Below are 11,243 nucleotides of genomic sequence, written 5' to 3'. Positions count from 1 at the left end.
TGGCCTTCAAATTCATCCATTGCGTCATAAGGTAGCAATTTTGAGACTCCGTGATAGCATCCACGGGATAGCTGGCAGGAGCCGTCAAGACATGCTCCGGCTGAAGCAGCTCGGTGGAAGCCACGCTGCTTCTCCGCTGAGATGGCGGGGTAGCTTCGGGGGAAGCTTCGGCAGTTCGTTTGCTGCGATTTGCTTCTCGTTCCTGTATCGCTTGTACCCTTGCGTGCAGCGCCTGCAGTTGGGTCTGCTGCACTTTTTTCCCTCTCCTGGCATTTGTAACCGCCTGCATCTGGAAAACCAGCCTTCCACAGAACGGGGCCTGGTGTGCCTCGTGTCCGTCCAGGGTGCTCAGGATTCCTGAGGGCCATTATGAGCTCGTCGTTCTCTCTATCTAGAACGAATGTCCCTTGCTGCGCTGCATCGATATAGTGTTGAAGCCTCTTGACTGGTATTCCCATTTGCTCGTCCGTCCAAATGCACTTCCCTGATACAGGGTCCAAGGTTCCGCCAGCCCCGAAGAACCAAGTCCGGCAACGGTCTGGCCAGTTCATTGTCTCTGGTTCGATCCCTTTATCAAGCAGATCATTCTCAGCCTTGGCCCACTTAGGCCGGGCTTTGAGGTAGCCACCTGACCCCGTGCGATGGTGATGCTTCTTCTTCGCAGCATTTTGCTTGTTTGTCGCCGACATCTTCTTACTCTTTTTCGGTGTCTTGTGGGCCACAAATGCGGGCGAGTGTTCTCTGATCTTCTCATATTTGCCCTTGAATTCTGGTGTCTCTTCTTTGTCGACAAACCTTTTCAGGTCATTCTTCCACTTCCTGAATAGGTCTGCCATCTTCTTAAGAGCAAAAGACTTGATTAATTGCTCTTTAACTGGCTTCTACGTATCATCCTCTGGCGGTAGGGTGAAATTTGACTTTAGCTTAGTCCAAAGATCATTTTTTTGCATATCATTGACATAAGACACCTCAGGGTCTTCTTTAGCCGGCTTTAACCATTGCTGGATGCTGATCAGGATCTTGTCCCTAACCAGAACCCCGCACTGAGCAACAAATGTGTTCTTTGTCTGGATGGGTTCAATCGGTTGGCTGTCGCGCGCGATTGCTATGATCTCAAACCTTTCATCCGAGCTCAACTTTTTCTTCGGGCCTCGTCTCTTTACCAAAGTTGTGCTCGATCCGGTGCGTCGCTGCTGAGGGAGTTCCTGGAGCACCAGCTGGCTCCACTCCGGCGGTACTCACCTCCGATGTGGAGGCCTCACCCGAGCCCCATGGCCTTGAGCGATGAAGATTTGACCGCGGTCCTCCAATCTCTGGTCGGGGGCGAGGTGGCAAGGCTGGAGGGCGCTCCCAAGCCCTTGTTCCTTCGCGACGACTGGGAGCGGGTGGTGAAGTCCATGCCCGTTTTTAACGGGGACGGGCTCGTGCCCGTGGCGGCTTCCGAGGGACCGGTGGACGTGCCCTCCGGCGACTCCAGCAAGGAGGAGGACGAAGAGGAGCGGGAAAAGGGGCCCGACTCCGAGGCGACCGATGGAGAGTCGAGGGCTCCCCTCCCCCGGTGCAGGCCCCGCAGTCTCCACCTTTCTTCGAGCGATGATGACGAGGATGAAGACGAGCAGGCCGGCGGGAGCTTGCCCCCGATCCCGAAGAAGGACAGGACCGGGCTGATCCCCCACGGGCCTGCCCCTGCCCCGCTGCAGTCTGCAGACGCGCCTTCTGCTTCCGAGGTTGACCCTTCCAACCGGCTGTCGGGCTTCAAGTTTGGCCGGAGGCTGCCCGAGCTCTCCGGCGATGACCCGTAAGTGCTTGACCCTTGTCTTTATTTCTTGTTCTGCTGCCGAGGCTTGACGTTCGCATCTCTTGAATAGGCTGGAGCCCGTGGCGAAGAAGCCGAAGAGGGCTCCTGAGGCTCCATCCGCGGCAGCGCCTCCGCCTGCGAAGGAGGGTGATCGTGGCGCGCGGGCTTCTCCCGCCCGGTCGTCCTCGCGAGGCCAGGCCGAGCTGGCTGGGGCGAGCTCAGCCCCCGTGGCCCAAGCGACTCCTGTGGTGCCTTTGCCCACTGCCGCCACCATAGCCGATGTGGTGCAGCAGGCTCCACCTCAGGACGCTGTGGTGTTGACGTCGCCGCCTTCTTCCTCCGTTCTGACGACTGTTGTTTCTCCAACTCCTCCTGCCGTCCTGGAGCATGCTGTTACTGGACTGGACCGGCTGTGGCAGGATCTTCTTGGCACCGACCCTCGCCTGGTGGCCGGGTGCTTGGAGCTGGCTTCGGGATGGATTCGCTCCGACGCCTCAATCCGGGTGGCGCTGGTTCAAGCCTCGACGGCATGCGACGAGGATAGGCAGGCCCTCCTTGAGACGAAGGCTGCTCGTGACGCAGCCCTGGGGGAGGTGGTTGAAGCCCGCGGTCGTTGCAAGGCGCTGGAGGACGAGCTACAAGGCCTGCGGGACCAGCTCGCGAAGGAGGTTCGTCTTCACCAGGAACAAGAAGAAGGCATGAAGGCGCGCGAGGTGGCCATCGGGGACCGGGAGGCCAAGCTCAAGAAGCGCCGCGACCACCTGGGTGCGCTGGGAGAGGAGCTGGAGGCGACGAAGGTCGAGCTGGCCCGCAAGGCCAAGGTTCTTGCCGAGGATCGCGTGGCCTTCGCGGACATGGAGAAGAAGGCTCGTGCTTCGCTGAAGATGCTCTACGACAGTGGCCTGGAGAGCCCGCTGGCCGGCGCGGAGGACGGCCCTGCCAAGCTGCTTCCCTTCCTGGTTCGTGCCCTTGAGGATGTCACCCTTGGCCTTGGCCCCACGGCCGAGGCCGAGGCGCGTGTCTTGTCTTCTGTTGCGCTGACGCGGGTCTTCACCCACATCTACCTTCGCGACCCCAGCGCCGACCTCGACAGCCTGCTGGAGCCAGTAAGCGGCGAAGGTGCTGCCGCCGCTGCCGAGGCCGTGAAGGGCCGCGCGGAGGCTCTGCTGGGGACGTTCCGGGCCTTCAGCACCAAGCCGAAGCAAGATGCTTCCGGTTCTGCTGCTCCTTGAGGCGGGGCCACCCGCGCTGCTCCACCGCCGCCAAGTCACTCTGCTACTGCTCCCGCCCTGCTTTTAATTCCTGCATCATGCATCATGCCTCGGGGAGGCGTTTAAACTTGCGTTTGGTATTGAGACAATCAGTATGGACTGTAATATTTGCTTTTAAGTTCCTTGAATTTTATGCTTTCCTTCCCGACTTGCTTGTGTTCTACGCCGGCAGAGCCCGGCCCATGCGCGTACCTCACCCAGCATTAGCCCCGACCGGAAACCAGGATGGGACCAAAGGAGCGAGGGGCTACGGAGCCAGTTAGGCTCCTGAGTCGCGATGCTCAGGAGTCCCCCTTGGCGCACGAACAACAAGTAGGGAGGTGCGATGTAGGTGGACCTTCCGTTTTACCTCTGCAGGGCCCGACTCCGCGCGTACCTCACCCAGCATTAGCCCCGACTGGAAACCAGGACGGGACCAAAGGAGTGAGGGGCTACGGAGCCAGTTAGGCTCCTGAGTCGCGATGCTCAGGAGTCCCCCTTGACGCGCAAACAGCATGTGATTAGGTGAGATGCAAGTGGGACCACCGTTCTACGTCTGCAGAGCCCCGCCCCGCGCATGCCTCACCCAGCATAGCCTTTCGAAACTAAGGAGTGAGGGGCTACGGGACCAGTTAGGCCCTTGAGTCGCGATGCTCAGGAGTCCCCCTTGACGCTCAAACGGCCTTCATACCTTGGCTCCGCTCGGGGAGAGGCGCGCGACGAACCAGGCCCGAGGGGCCTGGCTGGGTGGCGTACGTCCGGGCGTGACCCAGGCGCAGCCCCCGTGCCCAGCCCCCTCGTGCGGCGCTCCCGAGGGGAGGCGTTGCGATGAGGCTAGACACTAAGCTCTGGGCTCCCTGAGGTTGATGCGGCCAGGGGGCCACCCTCAGTTGTTTATCACCAGCGCGGAGCATAGCGCTTCCGCATGTGTACGGGCATAGCCGCTCCTCGGCAGTGTCGTCAGCCAGCGCAGAGCATGGTGCTTCCACTGGTACGTGGGAGGGGGGCCCCCTCCGGGAGGAGCCCCCGGGGCATGTACAGCCCCGCCCTGACACGTGGCCGGCACGGTAGGGCTAGGTGAGGTGTATCTGGGCACCCGTGAGCCAGCGCGGGACTCACGAGGCCCTACCTCTAAGCGGGTTGCGCCTGGCACTGGGCCTTATGTTGGGCTGCGTTCCTGCAAGCTTGGTTAGATGCCGGCACTCTACGTCCTCGGGTCCTAGCCCTCGAGCTTGTCTCAGCCGTCGCTGGTAAGCCAGGTCGTGATGCCGTGGACATAGCCAGAGGGTGAGGGCTGGAGAGCCAGTAAGAGCCCTGAGTCGCGATGCTCAGGTACCCCCCCTTTAATGTGCAAGTGGTCGACATGGAGAAGAAGAGATGCCGTGGGCATGCATCAAGCAGTCAAGCATGATGGGCGAATGCATAGCTGGAAATAACGCAAGGGAGATACATGCCGCTGGGCCTGGCCCAAGCGACTTGGGGATAATGCGGCCCAAGGGGCGCCCCCAACAAGGCAAGCTAATGACATGAAAGTAAAAGGGATACATACCGCAGGGACGGACCCACGCGGCCTGGGAACGATGCGGCCCTGGGAGGGCGCTCTCAGCTGGAAATGAAACTGGTAAGATGTCACCTGAGGGTGTCGAGGGTGAAGGGGTGTTGGTGCAGCAGACTCGGGAGGCCGCGGAAGCCGGTCCTCACGAGCCCCCAGGCCCAGGGGCCTCGGGAGGCTCCGGAGGCACTGGTAGCTCTTCACGAATCATCTCCATCTCCGCCAGGGCTGCGGAACGCCTTTCTTCTTGAGCCTCCATGATGCCCCTCATGAGGCGCTGGTGCTCAGCAACCACGCTCGGCAGGCCGTAAGGCATGCGAACGTAGCTGTGGGGCGGACCCCGGCAGCACCCCACTCGCGAGTGAAGGAAATATGCCCTAAAGGCAATAATAAAGTTATTATTTATTTCCTTATATCATGATAAATGTTTATTATTCATGCTAGAATTGTATTAACCGGAAACATAATACATGTGTGAATACATAGACAAACAGAGTGTCACTAGTATGCCTCTACTTGACTAGCTCGTTAATCAAAGATGGTTATGTTTCCTAACCATGAACAAAGAGTTTTTATTTGATTAACGGGATCACATCATTAAGTGAATGATCTGATTGACAAGACCCATTCCATTAGCTTAGCACCCAATCGTTTAGGATGTTGCTATTGCTTTCTTCATGACTTATACATGTTCCTATGACTATGAGATTATGCAACTCCCGTTTGCCGGAGGAACACTTTGTGTGCTACCAAACATCACAAGGTAACTGGGTGATTATAAAGGTGCTCTACAGGTGTCTCCAAAGGTACATGTTGGGTTGGCGTATTTCGAGATTAGGATTTGTCACTCCGATTGTCGGAGAGGTATCTCTGGGCCCTCTCGGTAATGCACATCACTTAAGCCTTGCAAGCATTGCAACTAATGAGTTAGTTGCGAGATGATGTATTACGGAACGAGTAAAGAGACTTGCCGGTAACGAGATTGAACTAGGTATTGGATACCGACGATCGAATCTCGGGCAAGTAACATACCGATGACAAAGGGAACAACATATGTTGTTATGCGGTCTGACCGATAAAAATCTTCGTAGAATATGTAGGAGCCAATATGGGCATCCAGGTCCCGCTATTGGTTATTGACCGGAGACGTGTCTCGGTCATGTCTACATTGTTCTTGAACCGTAGGGTCCGCACGCTTAAGGTTTCGATGACAGTTATATTATGAGTTTTGATGTACCGAAGGAGTTTGGAGTCCCGGATGAGATCGGGGACATGACGAGGAGTCTCGAAATGGTCGAGACGTAAAGATCGATATATTGGACGACTATATTCGGACATCGGAAAGGTTCCGAGTGATTCGGGTATTTTTCGGAGTACCGGGTAGTTACGGGAGAAGCAATGGGCCTTGATGGGCTTTAGTGGGAAAGAGGAGAAAGGGCCAAGGGGCTGCTGCCCCCCCTCCCCTCTGGTCCGAATTGGACTAGGGAAAAGGGGGCCGGCCACCTTTCCTTCTCCTCCACTTCCTTCTCCCTTCCTCCCCTCTTGGTGGACTCCTACTAGGACTTGGAGTCATAGTAGGACTCCACATCCTGGCCGCACCTATTGCCTTGGCCGGCCTCCTCCTCCTCCATCCTTTATATACTGAGGCAAGGGGGCACCCTAGGACACACAAGTTGATCTTCGTGATCGTTCCTTAGCCGTGTGCGGTGCCCCCTTCCACCATATTCCACCTCGGTCATATTGTAGCGGTGCTTAGGCGAAGCCCTGCGACAGTAGAACATCAAGATCGTCACCACGCCGTCGTGCTGACGGAACTCCTCCCCGACGCTTTGCTGGATTGGAGCCCGGGGATCGTCATTGAGCTGTACGTGTGCTAAGAACTCGGAGGTGCCGGAGTAACAGTGCTTGGATCGGTCGGATCGTGAAGACGTACGACTACTTCCTCTACGTTGTGTCAACGCTTCCGTTGTCGATCTACAAGGGTACGTAGATCACACTCTCCCCTCTCGTTGCTATGCATCACCATGATCTTGCGTGTGCGTAGGAAATTTTTTGAAATTACTACGTTCCCCAACAGTGGTATTAGAGCCTAGGTTTTATGTGTTGATGTTATATGCACGAGTAGAACACAAGTGAGTTGTGGGTGATATAAGTCATACTGCTTACTAGCATGTCATACTTTGGTTCGGCGGTATTGTTGGACGAAGCGGCCCGGACCAACATTACGCGTACGCTTACGCGAGACCGGTTCTCCCGACGTGCTTTGCACAGAGGTGGCTTGCGGGTGACAGTTTCTCCAAGTTTAGTTGAACCGAGTGTGGCTACGCCCGGTCCTTGCGAAGGTTAAAACAGCACCAACTTGACAAACTATCATTGTGGTTTTGATGCATAGGTAAGATTGGTTCTTGCTTAAAGCCCGTAGCAGCCACGTAAAACTTGCAACAACAAAGTAGAGGACGTCTAACTTGTTTTTGCAGGGCATGTTGTGATGTGATATGGTCAAGACATGATGCTAAATTTTATTGTATGAGATGATCATGTTTTGTAACCGAGTTATCGGCAACTGGCAGGAGCCATATGGTTGTCGCTTTATTGTATGCAATGCAATCGCGCTGTAATGCTTTACTTTATCACTAAGCGGTAGCGATAGTCGTGGAAGCATAAGATTGGCGAGACGACAACGATGCTACGATGGAGATCAAGGTGTCGCGCCGGTGATGGTGGTGATCATGACGGTGCTTCGGAGATGGAGATCACAGGCACAAGATGATGATGGCCATATCATATCACTCATATTGATTGCATGTGATGTTTATCTTTTATGCATCTTATCTTGCTTTGATTGACGGTAGCATTATAAGATGATCTCTCACTAAATTATGAAGAAGTGTTCTCCCTGAGTATGCACCGTTGCGAAAGTTCTTCGTGCTGAGACACCATGTGATGATCGGGTGTGATAGGCTCTACATTCAAATACAACGGGTGCAAAACAGTTGCACACGCGGAATACTCAGGTTATACTTGACGAGCCAAGCATATACAGATATGGCCTCGGAACACGGAGACCGAAAGGTCGAGCGTGAATCATATAGTAGATATGATCAACATAGTGATGTTCACCAATGAAACTACTCCATCTCACGTGATGATCGGACATGGTTTAGTTGAGTTGGATCACGTGATCACTTAGAGGATTAGAGGGATGTCTATCTAAGTGGGAGTTCTTAAATAATATGATTAAATTGAACTTAAATTTATCATGAACTTAGTCCTGGTAGTATTTTGCAAATTATGTTGTAGATCAATAGCTCGCGTTGTTGCTTCCCTGTGTTTATTTTGATATGTTCCTAGAGAAAATTGTGTTTAAAGATGTTAGTAGCAATGATGCGGATTGGATCCGTGATCTGAGGTTTATCCTCATTGTTGCACAGAAAAATTATGTCCTTGATGCACCGCTAGGTAACAGACCTATTGCAGGAGCAGATGCAGACGTTATGAACGTTTGACTAGCTCAATATGATGACTACTTGATAGTTTAGTGCACCATGCTTAATGGCTTAGAATCGGGACTTCAAAGACGTTTTGAACGTCATGGACCATATGAGATGTTCCAGGAGTTGAAGTTAATATTTCAAGCAAATACCCGAGTTGAGAGATATGAAGTCTCCAACAAGTTCTATAGCTAAAAGATGGAGGAGAATCGCTCAACTAGTGAGCATGTGCTCAGATTGTCTGGGTACTGCAATCGCTTGAATCAAGTGGGAGTTAATCTTCCAGATAAGATAGTGATTGACAGAATTCTCTAGTCACCATCACCAAGTTAGTAGAACTTCGTGATGAACTATAATATGCAAGGGATAACGGAAACAACTCCCAAGCTCTTCGTGATGCTGAAATCAACGAAGGTAGAAATCAAGAAAAACATCAAGTGTTGATGGTTGACAAGAACACTAGTTTCAAGAAAAGGGCAAAGGGAAGAAGGGGAACTTCAAGAAGAACAGCAAGCAAGTTGCTGCTCAAGTGAAGAAGCCCAAGTCTGATACTAAGCCTGAGACTAAGTGCTTCTACTGCAAAGGGACTGGTCACTGGAAGCGGAACTACCCCAAGTGATTGGCAGATAAGAAGGATGGCAAAGTAAACATAAGTGTATTTGATATACATGTTATTGATGTGTACTAGTGTTTATAGCAACCCCTCAGTATTTGATACTAGTTCAGTTGCTAAGATTAGTAACTCGAAACGGGAGTTGCAGAATAAACAGAGACTAGTTAAGGGTGAAGTGACGATGTGTGTTGGAAGTGGTTCCAAGATTGATATGATCATCATCGCACACTCACTATACTCTCGGGATTAGTGTTGAACCTGAATAAGTGTTATTTGGTGTTTGCGTTGAGCATGAATATGATTTGATCATGTTTATTGTAATACGGTTATTCATTTAAGTAAGAGAATAAATTGTTGTTCTGTTTACATGAATAAAACCTTATATGGTTACACACCCAATGAAAATAGTTCGTTGGATCTCGATCGTAGTAATACACATAATCATAATATTGAAACCAAAAGATGCAAAGTTAATAATGATAGTGCAACTTATTTGTAGCACTGCCGTTTAGGTCATATTGGTGTAAAGCGCATGAAGAAACTCCATGCTGATGGGATTTTGGAATCACTTGATTATGAATCACTTGATGCTTGCGAACCATGCCTTATGGGCAAGATGACTAAAACGCCGTTCTCCGGAACAATGAAACAAGCAACAGATTTGTTGGAAATCATACATACTGATGTATGTGGTCCGATGAATATTAAGGCTTACAGCAGGTATCATTATTTTCTGACCTTCACAAAATGATTTGAGCAGATATGGGGATATCTACTTGATGAAACATAAGTCTGAAACATTTGAACAGTTCAAAGAATTTCAGAGTGAAGTGGAAAATCATCGTGACAAGAAAATAAAAGTTTCTACGATAGGATCGCAGAGGTAAAATATTTGAGTTACGAGTTTGGTCTTCAGTTAAAACAATGTAAAATAGTTTCACTACTCACGCCACCTGAAACACCACAGCATAATGGTGTGTCCGAACGTCATAACCATACTTTATTGGATATAGTGCAATCTATGATGTATCTTACCGATCTACCACTATCGTTTTGGGGTTATGCATTAGAGACAGCTGCATTCACGTTAAATAGGGCACCATCAAAATCCGTTGAGACGACGCCTTATGAACTGTGGTTTGGCAAGAAACCAAAGTTGTCGTTTCTTAAAGTTTGGGGTTGTGATGCTTATGTGAAAAAGTTTCATCCTGATAAGCTCAAACCCAAATCGGAAAAGTGCGTCTTCATAGGATACCCTAAAGAAAGTGTTGGGTACACCTTCTATCACAGATCCGAAGGCAAAATATTCGTTGCTGAGAATGGATCCTTTCCAGAGAAGGAGTTTCTCTTGAAAGAAGTGAGTGGGAGGAAAGTAGAAAACTTGATAAGGTAATTGTACCTTCTCCTTTATTGGAAAGTAGTTCATCACAGAAATTTGTTCCTGTGACTCCTACACCAATTAGTGAGGAAGCTAATGATGATGATCATGTAACTTCAGATCAAGTTACTACCGAACCTCGTAGGTAAACCAGATTGAGATCCGCACCAAAGTGGAACGGTAATCCTGTTCTGGAGGTCATGTTACTTGACCATGACGAACCTACAAACTATGAGGAAGCGATGATGAGCCCAGATTCCGCGAAATGGTTTGAGGCCATGAAATCTGAGATATGATCCATGTATGAGAACAAAGTTTGGACTTTGGTTGACTTGCCCGATGATCGGCAAGCAATTGAGAATAAATGGATCTTCAAGAGGAAGACGGACGCTGATAGTAGTGTTACTATCTACAAAGCTAGCATTGTCGCAAAAGGGTTTTCGACAAGTTCAAGGTGTTGACTACGATGAGAGCTTCTCACTCGTATCTATGCTTGAGTCTGTCCGAATCATGTTAGTAATTGCCGCATTTTATGAAATCTGGCAAATGGATAAACAAAACTGCATTCCTTAATGGATTTATTAAAGAAGAGTTGTATATGATGCAACCAGAAGGTTTTGTCAATCCGAAAGGTGCTAACAAAATGTGCAAGCTCCGGCGATCCATCTGTGGACTGGTGCAAGCATCTCGGAGTTGGAATATACGCTTTGATGAGTTGATCAAAGCATATAGTTTTATACAGACTTGCGGTGAAGCCTATATTTGCAAGAAAGTGAGTGGGAGCACTACAGCATTTCTGATAAGTATATGTGAATGACATATTGTTGATCGGAAATAATGTAGAATTATTCTGTAAAGCATAAAGGAGTGTTTGAAAGGAGTTTTTCAAAGAAAGACTTCGGTAAAGCTGCTTACATATTGAGCTCCAAGATCTATAGAGATAGATCAAGACGCTTGATAAGTTTTTTCAATGAGTACATACATTGACAAGATTTTGAAGTAGTTCAAAATGGAGCAGTCAAAGAAAGAGTTCTTGCCTGTATTACAAGGTGTAAAGTTGAGTAAGACTCAAAGCCCGACCACGGCAGAAGATAGAAAGAGAATGAAAGTCATTCCCTATGCCTTGGCCATAGGTTCTATAAAGTATGTCATGCTGTATAC

The sequence above is a fragment of the Triticum urartu genome, chromosome 4 (genome assembly GCF_003073215.2).
Source record: "Triticum urartu cultivar G1812 chromosome 4, Tu2.1, whole genome shotgun sequence".
Classification (NCBI taxonomy): Eukaryota; Viridiplantae; Streptophyta; class Magnoliopsida; order Poales; family Poaceae; genus Triticum; species Triticum urartu.
The sequence above is the reverse complement of the archived record's forward strand: the minus strand, read 5'-3'. Positions refer to the sequence as shown.